The 14212-nt window shown below is 45.2% G+C and overlaps 1 protein-coding gene across 2 annotated transcripts in view; it reads left to right on the top strand.

The window, feature by feature from the left end:
* LOC138581052 (uncharacterized) overlaps positions 1–14212 on the top strand; it is a 329209-nt gene that overhangs the window by 251077 nt on the left and 63920 nt on the right. The window lies entirely within an intron of this gene.

Here is a 14212-nt window from a genome sequence, read left to right as displayed (position 1 = left end):
AGACATTGCAAAACATGACTGTGACATTTGAGGGTGGAGGTAGAAGGCATACCAAAGGCAAAGGACAGCCCTTTTTGAAGAGGGGGTGTCCTTTTCACATTGACTGGTCAGCAACTATTGACCATGGGACGCACTTAGGGTGCACTACAATAAACTTGACATCCTGGAAATATGAACCCAACCTTTGGTATAAGTCTGTACTACACACGTTGGTAGTGTGGCTGAGCAGCCAGGCTCATCTCAAGCGGGGTCAATGTGAGCGGCAGAGGAGTTGGAGATTCACAGTGACAAGTATTCAAATAAACACTTACACACAAGGTTTCTTGAATAAACAATTATTAATTTATTGATCAGTTGGAATAAGTCTTGTTCAGAAGGCAGCAATATAAAAGCAACACTCAAACTACACACTCTTGGTTTTTAAATCGGTAAAGACCCTTTTGGAATGGCCCACAGTCGCAACCTACACCGTTGGGTGACTTCAATAGCAAGGGCGCTGGGGACATTAAATCTTACTGTTGCATTTAGAATACGCCTAGAAATTGGTTAAAGGAAAAGGTTATTGGAACAAACAAGAGATCACAGATATTCTTAAGCAGGCAAATACTTTTGGATCCCCTAAGAAGAGTAAATCAGTATAACATGCTAAGCCAAAGTCAATGGGCAAAAGTCTTACATGGGCTGAAGCATTTCTGGTAGGCAAGTAGAAAAGTCTTTGCACAATGTTTTGGAAGTCTTTGAAGAAAAGAATGAATCAATGTAGGCCCACAAGCTGTTTCGACTTGCGAGTAGTAGAAGATGCAAGCAACTCTACAATGAGAGGTAAGTTCTCTCAGACTTTACAGTACCTTTTTGTATTTAAGAAAAAGTGCAGCAGATGACTCCTGTTCAGCTCTGCAGATCTCCATGTTCTTGGGCCTCAGTCGTGGGGACAATAGGGAGGACTTGTGGGGACTCCTGCACTGCAATGGGACGGCCACCGCTTACAACCGGCAAACTTTCCAACAAGTGGCACTTCAGTGTTTCAGCTCCTCGCGAGTCCCGAAAATAGCAACACACTGTTTCTGCCTGTCGAGATGGACTTTCCATGCTTCTGAGGTCCCACACTCTGTTGAGGGAGATCAGGCTCGGTCAGTCCTGCTTCCTGGGAGTCCGGAGGATCTTCCTGGAGCTCTTTGTATGTGTTGCTTTTAAGTTGGCAATCTGGTGTTCCTTTCCCTGATGATTCGGTTTCCAGCAGCAACTCTGTGGAAATGCAACCAGCTCCAAGAGGCTTACTTTGGAGTTGATTGGTCCCACCAACTCAAGGGGAGAAGTCGTCCTTGCAGGGGCTTCTCTGTTGATACAAATTTGGAGTTTCAGCACTGCAGCAGGGCTTCACCGTGCAAACAAACGGTCCAGGAGTTGCAGCAGGCATCCTCTTCCATTTCTTCTTCGGTTCCTTCGTCCAGTGATCGACTCTGCCTTCCAAGCCAAAAGCCTCCCCTTTCATTCAGTTCTCCCATTCACTCCGGCCTAGCTGTCAGTCACCCAGCAGGGTGGCTGTGCTTGCCGGACAGTCAGCCGGCCAATTATCAGAGTGCATTTGGGTCTCCTAGGAGACTAAGCACAGGGAGTTTCGGGCACCTCCCTGACTTCCTGCCCACCCCAGACACCCAGGAGTCAGAGGCGGGCTTCACTCGTGAATCCCGCCAAAGGCAAAGCGAACAAAGGGACCAAACCTAGTTTGGCACGTAGAGTAAATCTCAAGATGGACCGTTCCACAAAGAAATGGCGAAAAAAGAAGCCCGGGCCATTTTGACAAAAATGACACCCTTGGGTACTTTACTGCAGCTGCGAACGCAGCCCGCGGTAAATGCACACCACGGTAGTTAAAAGTAAACCACTGCCACCAGCCATTCAGTGAGGAAAGGGTAAGTGTTAGGGAGAATTCTCTTATAAGGCTAATTTCCCAAACCTAGTGAGTCCCCCAGCAGCTTTGTTGGATTTTTGGGGTTTGTTTTTTCTCCTGCTAAGAGTGAGACTCTTTTACTCCCACACTGGGGCATAATTTGAGGTATGTCTTTGACGTGTTATGTGCTTATGGGCTATGGGGTTCCTTTTTACTCCATAGTCATCTGTTTTTCTGTATGTGTGGAACACAGCACCCTCAGTGCATTACCACAGGGTTTCACAGTGACCCCCAAACATAGACTCCATAACCTGGGACTGACTACTGTCTCCCAGGGCATGTAAAGTCACCATTGGCATTACTAGTCCAAAATTGTGAACAGAACCAGTACAAACCAGCATATTGTGGAAGTACTGGTAAGGGGTAATTTGATTGCCCCTGGGACTGTTTTCGAGGGGGCACTGTCCCGTCCCCCCTCGTCGAGTTTCTGGCTGGTGGCAGTGGTTACCACGCAAAATATTCCACCAGAATATTCTCTATGGGATTTTCCCATTGATTTTTAAATGCACCACTTTTTGGTGCAATGTTAAAGATACCGCCGGTTTATTTAATATTAAATCACCGGTTGGGTCTTTTTACCAGAATTCGATTCTAAAATGGCGTTTATGTCCGTCTCTCTAACTCTGACCAAGGTCAAGCCCTTTGTTCCACTATTTTGGCGGGCTTCTCCACAGAAGCCCTCCAAATGGTGCCACTCTGTCTGGGTTCCACAGGAAGGGTGGAGGGGTGAATTGGCATCCTGGACTGCGTTGCCTTAGCAACCCAAGTCGCACTCTTCTGATTGGCCCAATGGTGAGCCGCCCGGCTCACCACCTAGCATGTGAGATTGACAGCTAGGCTGATGAATGGGGGGTTTTCTGCATAAAAGCAGGGTCTTTGGGACTGGAACTTCAGAAGTCGCCACAGGACCGAAGAATTCGAAGAGGGATGAAGCTGAGCCATCTGCAACGACGACCCCACCGGTGAAGCCCTGCTGCAGCTACCTCACCACTTTCCCGACGACAAGAGAAGATCTTCTACTGGACGAGTCTTCTTCCTCTGGAACCAACCAGTTCACCCTAGCCAAGCTCACCACTTTTGACCGAATAAAAGGACTGCACCTTTTAATCGGGAACTCCGCGGCTGGTTTCATCCTTGTGCAGTGCAACAACTCCACGTTTCCTCCTCGACGAGATCTTCTCTTCCCCTGGTCAGAACCATGAACCTCAACCACTGCCATGAACAACTGCCCCCGCTGGAGCTTCCTTTCTCTTAAGGTATTGTGTCCTGCCTGGCCTCCCCTTTCTACAGAGTGCTAAAGGTGACCCTTAAATCCTTGGCTTCTAAACTGGGTTGGCTCCAGGCCTTCTAACTATATCTTTTGACTTGCCCCAACCTCTTTTGAACGCTTTGCAAAGACTTTCAGTGCACTTTGAACCGTGTGATCCTGGGCACATTTTGCTTTGCTCCATTTAAAATGGGCCTGGCCTATGAACTTTGGCTCTACAGTATAACCTGCCTTTTTCCCCTTGCTATGAACTCTTAAAAGTGTTGGGAACTTTTCTCTCCCTTTAACTACACTATTGGAGTGCCATCTAGGTTAAGCGCTCACTTCTGTCTTAACAAATAGTTGTGCTTTAACCCTGACTTGTCTGATAGTTATCAAGGGAGGTGTGTATACTTACCTGACTGTGTTTTAGATTACTTTTCATTGAGAGTGCTAGTGTATTACCTAAAGTGTGTTTCAAATAAATAACTATACTTTTTATACAAAGCTCTGGTCAGTGTTTGTTTTGTCTACTGTGTTTTGGCCCTATTGTGTATACTCTGCATACTGCCCTACTCTTCTTGAGAGAAGTCTGACTGCTCAGCCACAGCTACCGGGTAAATCTGGGCGGTGCAGACTGCTACCAATTGAGTTTACTGCTGCTCCTGTAGTCTTAATCTTTTTGTAGTGTTCCCCAAGGAAACTGCACTGGATTCTGCCTAACAGTAACATCAAATTGTTAACTGCGAAGCTACACAGAGGGTTCTAGGTAACCCCTCCAGCCCCCTATTGTAAGATCGTGTGTGCTGGGTCTAGAATGTTACATGTGTAAGTAAAGTCAATTTCACTTCACTTCACTTTACTGCTCTGGGAAACAGCAGTTTATCCCAGAAAAGGTATTTAAACTTTTGGGAAATCTGAAAGACTCCCCTACCCCCCCCCCTTGTGTCACTGCACTGAAGGTGTTGTGTGACACAATGTAAAAGATGATGCCTATGGAGTTTGTCAGACTCCACAACCAAAAGAAACGTAGTGCTCAAAATCACATTAAAATACATGAGAGAGTGGGCGAAAAAAAGGGTCTCACTCTCTCCATGTTAAAAAATGAAGTCCTCAAAATCCAGCAAAGTTGCTGGGGGTCTCTAAGGTGGAGAGAATTAGCACATTTCTGCAAATTCTCCCTAACATGGCCTGAGGCATACTGGTGTGGCATTTGGATGGAGTGAGGTGAAGGTGCAAAAAAGACTGCCCCTGCATTTTTCAGCTCAAGCAGCAGAACTTGTAGGTGCTGTCTAACTATTTACTCTGATTCAGCCTATGTTACTGCAGTTAATTCAGGGCTTACACGATGGAAGAGGGAGGGGGGTTTAGGAGGGCCTGACGGTTCTCCAGTGCAACATGCAGCATTATTGGACAAACTGACTTGCTTTCCCAGCCCTCCTTGGTAGCAGTGGTGAAATGCACCGCCTATACCAATAACACCGCCTATACCAATAACACACACGAGGTCTCACACGGTAACGCAGCTGCGTCTGCCAAACAAGCAGCATATTTCCCTGTGCCCAGTGTTTCTGAATATCCAGTGATAGCACAGGGACGAGAGCAAATGCCTGAATTCTCCAACTCCTTACCAATTACACAGATTTAATTACAGGTCTGTGCCCCACAGGAGGAAAAGGGCCTGTGGCACAGGTGAGGATGCAAACAGTCCCCCAAAGACTTATTATGGCGACAGGAAATTCCAAAGGCGGTTATGCACAATGAGCTTCTACTGGTCGCTTTCGACCAGCTGCACCATCCATACCACATGAAACGTATTGCTGCCGATTTACATGACTGTTTTGTCCCCAATCTGCAAGAGACACTAAAATGGTGATTACTTGCACTACGTGTCAAACTTACAGTACAGGCTACACCCTAAGAACTATCCGAGGTACTCTACCCCGCCCGACTGGGCCATTACGTGAGTTGCATATTGACTATGCAGAAATGAGGGAGAGTTGTAATAGGTGTCGTTATGATTGTCATTGTGTGCCCTTTCTCCCATGGGTGGAGGCAGGTCCTTGTTCACATCCAGTGTTGCCACGTTTTAGGGCGGGGAGTGTGCAATGTAATAAGGTCTGACAATGGCACACACTTCTTCAATGAGCTGTTAAAAGAAATCAAAGAAATAACAGTATTTCTGGGCATCAAGCATTGGATGTGTACAATTGACCACCCCCAGGCCAACGGGTTTGTGGAGTGGATCAATGGTCTATTAATGAGCAAACTTTCAAAGCTGTGCACCACGTTAAAGAACTGGGTGCACTGCTTGCCCCTGGCATTTAGAATGTGCACACAGCCTTGTAAGGTTAATCTTTTATCGCCCCATGAAGTGGTAAGCCCCTATCTCCTGCCAGAAGTGCTGGAGATGGTGGGGGTACAAGGTGGGGGCGGGGGGTGTATATACCTAACGTGTACCCCAGAGCAGTATGCGCAAGCAGGGGAAACTTTATGGTCTGTGTGCATGGGTGCCCAAGGAAGGAACATAGGCGTATCTAGAATCAGAGCGGTTGGAAAGGGAGAAAATAGTGAAGGCAGATGGGGGGGGCGGGGGGGGGGGAGACTTGCATGGCAGTTCGTTAAGGTGGGATTAACGAAAGGGTTTGGGAAGCGGGGACAATCGGCCCAGACTCCCAAGAGGCTCCGGATGAGGCAGAGGCCTGAGTGTTGTAGGTATTTGGGAAGGATATAGGGGGATGTTCATAGAAGATGCCTTATGGGTAGATATCTGCTTAGGTATAGATTGTGTTGGGAGTAAACTCCATCTTAGAAACTAGCTACCGTTTTGAAATCGAGGCCTAGTGCCACGCTGCAACCAGGGCATTAGGTCCAGGTTCAGAACAGAGATAGGTGTGTACATGCAGGGTCGGGTTGTGGCATAAGCAGTAGTGAGGAAAACCAAACCTGCGGATAGTCATAAACCGCTCATTGTTTAATGCTATTAGCATTTGTAGGAAATGTACCCTGCAAGACCATGAGGGAGCCGAGGACTTCCTGTGTAATGTTATCCCACGAGCAGGAGGGCACAAGCCTCTGACCTTCTCCAGGCCTAAGTTATAATGTCCAGATGCCCCGTCCCAAGACCCCACCAATGGTACCAGCAAGCCCCAGACCACCGACCATAAAATTGCTATATCGTCAATTCATCAGGAAGATCCCAGTAGAAATATCTCGGACCTCTGTGATCGTGTTGCGAGGTGCCAAGGAGGGAAAGTAACACTTTTGTCTGGGGTGGGAAGAACTGGAACAGTGCCAACGTGTCTGGGATTGAGCAGGAGTTTAGAGTTATCATGACCTCGAAGTATCCTCTGTGCCCATGTATACAGTACCAGGTGCACATTGGGCCACAGGTAACACAGATGGACTGAATTATGTTAATTGACAATTAAGAGCTTTGCGCCTGATGACGTACAACGAAGTACCCCACGTGGAAGAAGATGAACAGGAGAAGCTGGGACCAATGACCTGGTATCCCATATGGAGCAGGCTGCCTATGTATAGGGTCGCACCAACCAGCTACTTGGGTTTGTAACCTATGTGACGTACGTCAGCTTTGACTCTGTTTACCTTTAAAGTGTTGCTCATGCAGATTTTGTCAGAGCGCGGAGTTCTTTGCTGGCGCGTACTTGTCTTTTTATGAGAATAAACTGTTTTCCTTTCAAGAGGTGTGCTGGCCCTTTTTCCCTAGTGGGTTGCATTTTCCTATGGTGTGAGCGTGGAGGGGCTTCTCTAGTCTCTACAGTCTAAAGGTTTTTTTTCAAGATGGGAAGAATAGAGACTTGTTTAAATGAGTTGAACAAAGAAGAGAAATGGAGAGGTTAAGTAAGAAACAAAGGAGGCTGCAGGATGAGCATGAGGTATCAAAAGCATAGTATCGGAGGTGGAAATAGGAGAAAAAGATTGAGCAACAGATTGCTCAGCAGAAGACTAGAAGAAAAAGGAGTGATAGAAGCACGAAGGGCAGTGACTCTTGAAGAACAAAACAAAATCTGAAGTAGAGAGAGAAGTGGTAGACGTTACATCCGGATAAGGAGAAAGTAAACAAGGGTCGAAGAGACGAGGATGTGCAGAAGATCAGAATAAAAAACGCTTAGCAGCAAGAAGAACCATCATCGCTGAGGGAGCGAAAAGAAGACTGAGAAGAGGAATCAGTAAGAATGAGATTTACACCAGCGACGCTCTAAACGGCAAAGTGTTTGCCGCATTGTCCAAAGCTGTGGGGTAATCCAAGGTTGAAATGGCTTCTGAGGAGTAAAAGAAGAGGCACAGGGTACAAGGAATCAATAGAAGAAAGAGCAGAAGGGAGTAAAGAAGCTGCATAGTCGGCAGAAAGAGCTGCGAACAAAAGTGGTTGAAGATAGATCAGAAATCCAAGAAGAAAAAAATAAAGGTGTTGAAAGCGCAAAGATCACATTTAAAATAAGTAGACTGCGAGGAGGATGAAGAAAAAGCCAGAGGGAACAAAAAGGGGGAATAGAAAACATTTAGGAAATGATTAGAAGAAAACATTTGCCCAGCAGACACTGAAAAGTTGGATAAGGGAGAAGACAGAATAAAAACATGAGCCAAAAACATGAGGAGAAGGACTAGAAAAAAGATCGGAGTCAAAAATAGAAAGTAACGGAGACAAAGCCTGAACAGAAGAAAGATGAAAATTAAAATCACCCAAAAGTATTCGAAGTAGAAAGAACAGATAGCAAAGCATCATGGTCATTGCAAAACTAATCAATTGGGCCTGGAGGGCGATAGATCAGTAAAGAAGCCAAGGTGTGCGGTTTCACAAAGGTCGTGAAAGAATGCTCAAATTAGAAGAAACCCGGAAGAGAGAAATGGAGCAGTAGTAAAAGTTGAGCAAAAAAGAATGCCAGTCCCACTCCCACGACCAGTGGGGAAGTGGAGGGTGTGCAAGAAAAAGTAGATGTCATTAGAGAAGCAGGAATAGCCTGTATTGGTAGGAATCCAAGTCTCTGTAATACAGAGAAAGTGAAGATTAAAACTGAGAAGTATCCAGAACAGAATGAGATTTTTTACAAAGAGTGCTCATTCCAAAGGGCAAGATTAATGGAAGGTAACAAAGGAGTTGGAGGATAAACGAGATTTGCATAGTTATGAGTAGAATAACAGGGAGACTGAGAATGAAAGAGTACAGCTAGGATAGGTTGAGTCATATTGGATAAAAAAGAAGTTGAGAAACTATGCAGTGGAAGGAGCAACAACATAATGGGCGCATAGATGTTATACGGAAAAAAAACAGTAAGTGATACAATTGGGGCGCTCCTGGAGGGGAAGCCAAGCAAAGCAGTGGCTGAAAGGAAACCATATGGTGACAGAGGAGCAATAGAGCAAATAGAATAGTAGGAATAAAGAAAGTGGACACAAAAGCAACCATCTGCAGAGACAAGTGCAGGCAGCCAACCCAACTTTGCTTTTATTTAGAGCGAAGTCCTGCGGTGTATCTATACCCCCCACATCTCTGCCGTCCTCCAATGGTTAACATTGGGAGTAAGTCCCTTTGTCTCCTAAATTCGATTCCACTCACCTTTTTGTCAATAATCCTGGGTAGAGTGTCCAGAAAACTAAGAAAACATTTAGTTACCTTTTAGTCAAATTGTTGAACTATCACCAACACCAGTACATTAAATCTGGTGAGAAACATTGTGGCGCCTGTGAATTGGCCACAATGCCCCATTCTTCTTAGGATTTGGACTGCTTAAATTAGGTTGACTTGTGAGCTGGTTCCATCATTTATTGCATCTAATCAACATGCCTGCTTTGCTGAAGAAGTAGTTTGACGTATATTTGAACCTATGGTTAATGTATATAATATGTATCTTAGAGTTTTATGATATGTCATTTGTAACGTGCCTGTACACGTGTTAATAGGTGCTACAAGACCAGGGAGGATATGGAGGGAGGACAAGACAAACGATCTTACTAGGCCTTTTGTCATTCAGATCGTGCAAGTGAAGTGCAGGGGACGGTGGAAGTGCAAGGGGGAGGGGAAAGTGCAATCAGTGCAGCATTGCTCTGAGTAAGTGCAGCTAGCACAACACGGCTCTGGGGAAGTGCAAGGAGGCAGGGGACTGAAGAGCTTAGTTACAGCCCCTAGTGCGCGACAGGCCCGGAAGGAGTGCGGGCGAGACGGTCTAGGGGAGTCAGGTACCCAGTGAGACTCTGGTACAAGCAATCAGTCAGTGCAGCAGATGGGTAGGTCAGCGGGGGAGGGAGACTGAGAAAGCAGAGGAGAAACAGAAGGTTTTGAGCTTTTTCCTGAACTTCAGGTGGTCCGTCTCGAGAGCCCCTGTATACAAAATTGTGATTTGGTACGCTCCCTCTTGCAGTCCTTCGCAACAAATGGAACCTGAGAGATGTGGCCATCTGTCCATTCTGCAACAAGATAAAGACAGAGGGGGAGGGAGGCCGTTCCAGATGGAGGCACCTGCAGAGGAAAGTGATCTACCCACTACTCTGAGTCTGACCCTCGGTGTTGGAGGCAGTCGAGCGAAGGGTTTGAGAAAGACGGTATTTGAGAAGAGTGTGTTGAATGTAGTGTGGGCCCCAGGCCCAGAAAGCCTTGGCAACGATGCAGTGTCTTGAACTTGGATCTTTCCGGCCACCAGGAACCAGTGGAGAGATTTCAGGCCTGGAGAGATACAGTCTGTGGGCTTGAGGCCAAGGAGAAGTCTTGTTCCTGTTCTGGATTAGTTGCAGAGGGCTGAGATTAGAGGAAGGCAGATTGAGAAAGAGGCTTTTACAGTAGTCCAACCTAGACCGAACAAGGGCTCTGGAATAATGAGCTTCTGGAGGAAAGTGAGAAAAGCACCTCCTGAGGAAGTGCAGCTGGTAGTACGCCTTCTTGGAAAGGTCTGAAGTGAGGAGAGAAGGAGAGATTGGAGTCGAAGATGACACCAAGGTTTTTTGCCTCACAGGAAGGCGAAAGGAAGAGGGCCCATGGAGGGCGGCCTGTGTGAGATGGAAAGCGGGAGCAGGGGTCCCGATACTACCTGTTGGATTCTCTTTCCAGTGTATTCAGATAGCCTTTAATGTAGAATTGTATATTTTATACTTGCTGTCTAAATTGAATGATTGTGTGCCATACTGTGTGGACCCATTGAGTGCCTCTGACCCCACTCACTCTCTCCTGAGAATTCTTGACTGCTCTTCATTGCAACCTTGATTGGTTTTTGAGTTCCCTGTTCACTATAATTAGGGTGGCCTCTTAAAATTGGGCCACCGGGCCAGATTCTAGAAATCCATCTGTACAGTGACTAGTAGGTGATTTATATGTGTAACATAATAATGTATATTATTGTAGTGTATTGACTGGATTCACGTGTGGACAAATTGTTCATTATGTCTGCCCGTTTACCCTTAGAGTTTGGGCTTCCCTTTCTTCTAGGGAGTTGGCCCCCTTATTTAGGCAGACCCTCATCTTATAGCGATCCTGCAAATTGCAGCAAAAACTGCTGTTTATTTTAGAAAAAAAGCTCAAACTGCAGTTTTGTAAAAAGACGAGGGCAAAGATCCTTTTTTTTTTTTTTGTTGCCTCAAATAATGAAATGCGCTAGCACATCTCAGTACTTGCGCCAAAAAAGAGCAGCCCAATTCACAAAGGGCATTTGAATGGGTGTGTCTTATATGCACACATTCAGATGGCACCTTTTACCTCCGAGCATTTCTCCAAATTGGGGGGTGTTTCTGCGCATATAAAAGTGCATCTCGATTTCACAAACAGGATGCGCTTTTAAATGCACAGAAAACAAAGGCAACCTCATTCACCAGCTTGGAATAGGTGACAGATGGGTGCGTGTTGCATGATGGGATCTTTTCTGACCCAGCCATGCAATTTCTTTGTCCATTTTTTTTAAGGTGCGACAGCAGAGTTAGGAACCGCTACTGTCTGCTGTCACACTTGCATTTACGGGATAGAAATGTTTTTATTTTATTTTTGGTTCACATTTTACAGTGACAGACCCTTTAAGTGCCTGTCCAGTGAAAAGAGCTGCAGGCCTGTAGAACATTGGTGTCGGGAGTGCGGTCCCGACACTAATATATTCAAAGCAGCTGATCAGCGCATCAGTTGTCCTACAGCTGTCCCCTGGGAATCTTCAGGACACCTTTTGGGAATAAGGTTACCTGATCATTTTTAAAAAATGGGGTGTCTAAAAACAGCACATCGTCTTCTACTCTATATTTTTAGATATTCCAATTTATGATCTGCAATAGAATGGGAGAAAAGATGCCAGATGCACAATGAGTGGGAATGAATGAAGGCCTGTAGACTGCAGGAGAAACTGGTGAGCATACAGTGCGAGTTGGGAGCATGGTCCCTGCAGCTAGTTGTCACTTGGTGGTGTGATAGAGCATGCAAGTATACACCTGACTGGCCAAGTGAGAAGTTTGGGAATGTGAGTTTTGATTGAGAATTGGTGAGTTTGAGGGGAGTTGGAGGACATGGGAAATATTTTCACAATTACAACTGATACTGATTAATAAAGTTAATTCATTTTGCTTCATTTTCTATAAATCTATTGTAAAAGCATTACAAAATTCAGTCAAGCACAAATATAAAACAGATACAAAACATAAAATTGTATAATCAACATCATAATGTTAATGTTAAAGGATATTTGTACCGTGCACTATCACCACCGGAGTGGTCCTCTGGCGCTCATAAGGAGCACCTTTATCAAAATTAGTGACTCAAAAAGGGCTATCACATTTATCACTAGAAAATAAACATTAGTCATAACAAATCATGAACAGCAACATTTAAAAACCATGAGGTAGTATTACTCTGTGTCCAATCTCAAACATTAAATATCATAGGGCCAAAACCCTTACACCAAGCCCTTTTAAGGTACTTGGATGTACAATATACTGCTAGCAGGTCAGTAGAGCACCAGCAAAGCTTCAGCTGTGGTCATGACCATTCTTTCCCTCAGCAGGGGTCTCAAACGTTTTCAGCTCAGACAAACAGGACAAGTTGAAACAAAATGAATGTCTCCATCTTGTTGCAAAACAGACAGATGGCCAGATCTCTCGGGTTCCATTTATTGTGAAGGCCTGCAAGAGGGAGGGTACCAAATCGCAATTTCATATGCAGGGCTCTTGAGAACATGGATCTAACATAATCAAGCTACAGTTCATACTCGGTCGAGCACTTTAAGCACCAGTAGCAAAGCAACATTGGGGGTGCTGGGGAGGGTAGGGCGGTTAGGCTGACAGCAGCCAGAATGTCTCGCTCCACTTTCATTTTATAGGCTTCCCCAATGGCCACCTTGCAATCACCATTAGAGCTATCTGGATCTATCCAGGGCTTATCTAGCCTTAGTTTGTACAATTCCCTTTTAACATGAGGGAATCGGGGCAATGATTTCCCTCCTAGCTGCAATAGCAAATCTCTTGATGCCTCCCTATATCTGAACAAATGGGGAGAGCTCCAAATCCTTGCCCAATAATCAAGAGGCCTAGCCCTACAGTAAGATTCTATATGTGGCATGCAAGTCTCCAGAAACACTGGGAGATTCGGAGTACTAGAGAGTAGACGGAAAATGTTTTTCAAGTACCTGTTTTCTATGGTAGACAAAATCTGGCGCCCCTTGTGACCCCATTGTTCTGCTCCATATGTGTATCTGCCTAGCTTGGTATTTGTTGACCTGAAGAGAAACCCACACTGCTCCATTCCCACACTCAAGAATTTCTCCAATGTACCTCTTCATGGTAACCCCAACCCTGGTCAACTGTTTATCCCAGTTACAATTTGCAGTGACCCTCAGGCCTTGGTAATCATACTCCTCGAACTGGTCGATAGACCCTTTAGGCAGTTTTAGACATAATGGCATCTTTTCCTGCTGCTTTCTGCCCCGAAAGATTAACTCTTTCGTTTTCAAGGTATTAATGGTTAGCCCATTTGCATCACAATAATTTGAAAAGGCCATTTGTTGTAAGTCCCATTGGTGTAAGGCAAAGAAGAACGGCATCATATTATTTAATAGGCACACACATTAAACCAAAGGAAGAGTAAAACAAGCACTGGTGTCAAGAAGGGGACATCTAGGACTCTTACTATTAAATTGATACAAAAGGTGAAAATATTGCCAGCCTTGCTCTCCTAGCAGCTCACACTGCCTCTTTTGTGCAACCTGCCAATCTTAGAGCCTCCAGTCAATAAAGTGCCACAACAATGCTGCAATGTATAACATTTTATGCTGCAAAATGTTCAATCTCATGCCGCGATATCTTGGAGGGTCTGCTTAGGGTTTGTGGTTGCAGAACCCTCAACATAAAACGCTCTTAACACAGACCAACATTTCTCCTATGTAGCTATCCACCCTTGGGCTACTTGGAACACTGAGCTGGAACGTGTTACATTGGGATCTTCAAAAATCTTGTTTCTACTTTGCAAGGGGTATGGGGCCGCAAACTGTATCCCTAGCACCTCTAGCTTGGTCCCTTTTTCACTATGCTCCTTTGCTAAGCGCTGCCCCATTTTCAGAGCTTGGATTTCTCTTCCTCTTCGCCGCCGCCCTCTTTACCCATAATCACTTTGGAAAAACCTGATTGCTGTGGTAGGCTTTACAGACCATATCTATATCCGTATATGCATATTCATTTTTTCATTGTAGAACAATCAACGCTTTTGCAGTATTGTCATTGAAGATTAAGACTTGTTTGACTAGGCAACCTCTAATTGTATGTCTCCTCTACCAGAAAGCAAGTGCATTTAAGAACAGACCACCTGAACGTAATATTACAAAGATCATTCCACATAAGGCATGGCCAATGCAGTGGCCCTTTTTAGAGTGCACTCAGTCAACCTTCTTTAATACAGCACCAAATTGTTTAGCACATTGTGTACGCATTGCTTTTTTCGATCCTAATGCAACAGACTGGTGTTTAACCACTCTGTTTACTAGCTGAGAGGATTTAGGTAAGCTTGCCTCCTCTTTAACTCCTCTTGTGAAAATACT

Source organism: Ambystoma mexicanum, chromosome 3p (assembly GCF_040938575.1).
Source record: "Ambystoma mexicanum isolate Mex_15411 chromosome 3p, UKY_AmexF1_1, whole genome shotgun sequence".
Classification (NCBI taxonomy): Eukaryota; Metazoa; Chordata; class Amphibia; order Caudata; family Ambystomatidae; genus Ambystoma; species Ambystoma mexicanum.
Note: the sequence above shows the minus strand (reverse complement) of the source record. Positions and strands in the feature narration are given on the sequence as shown.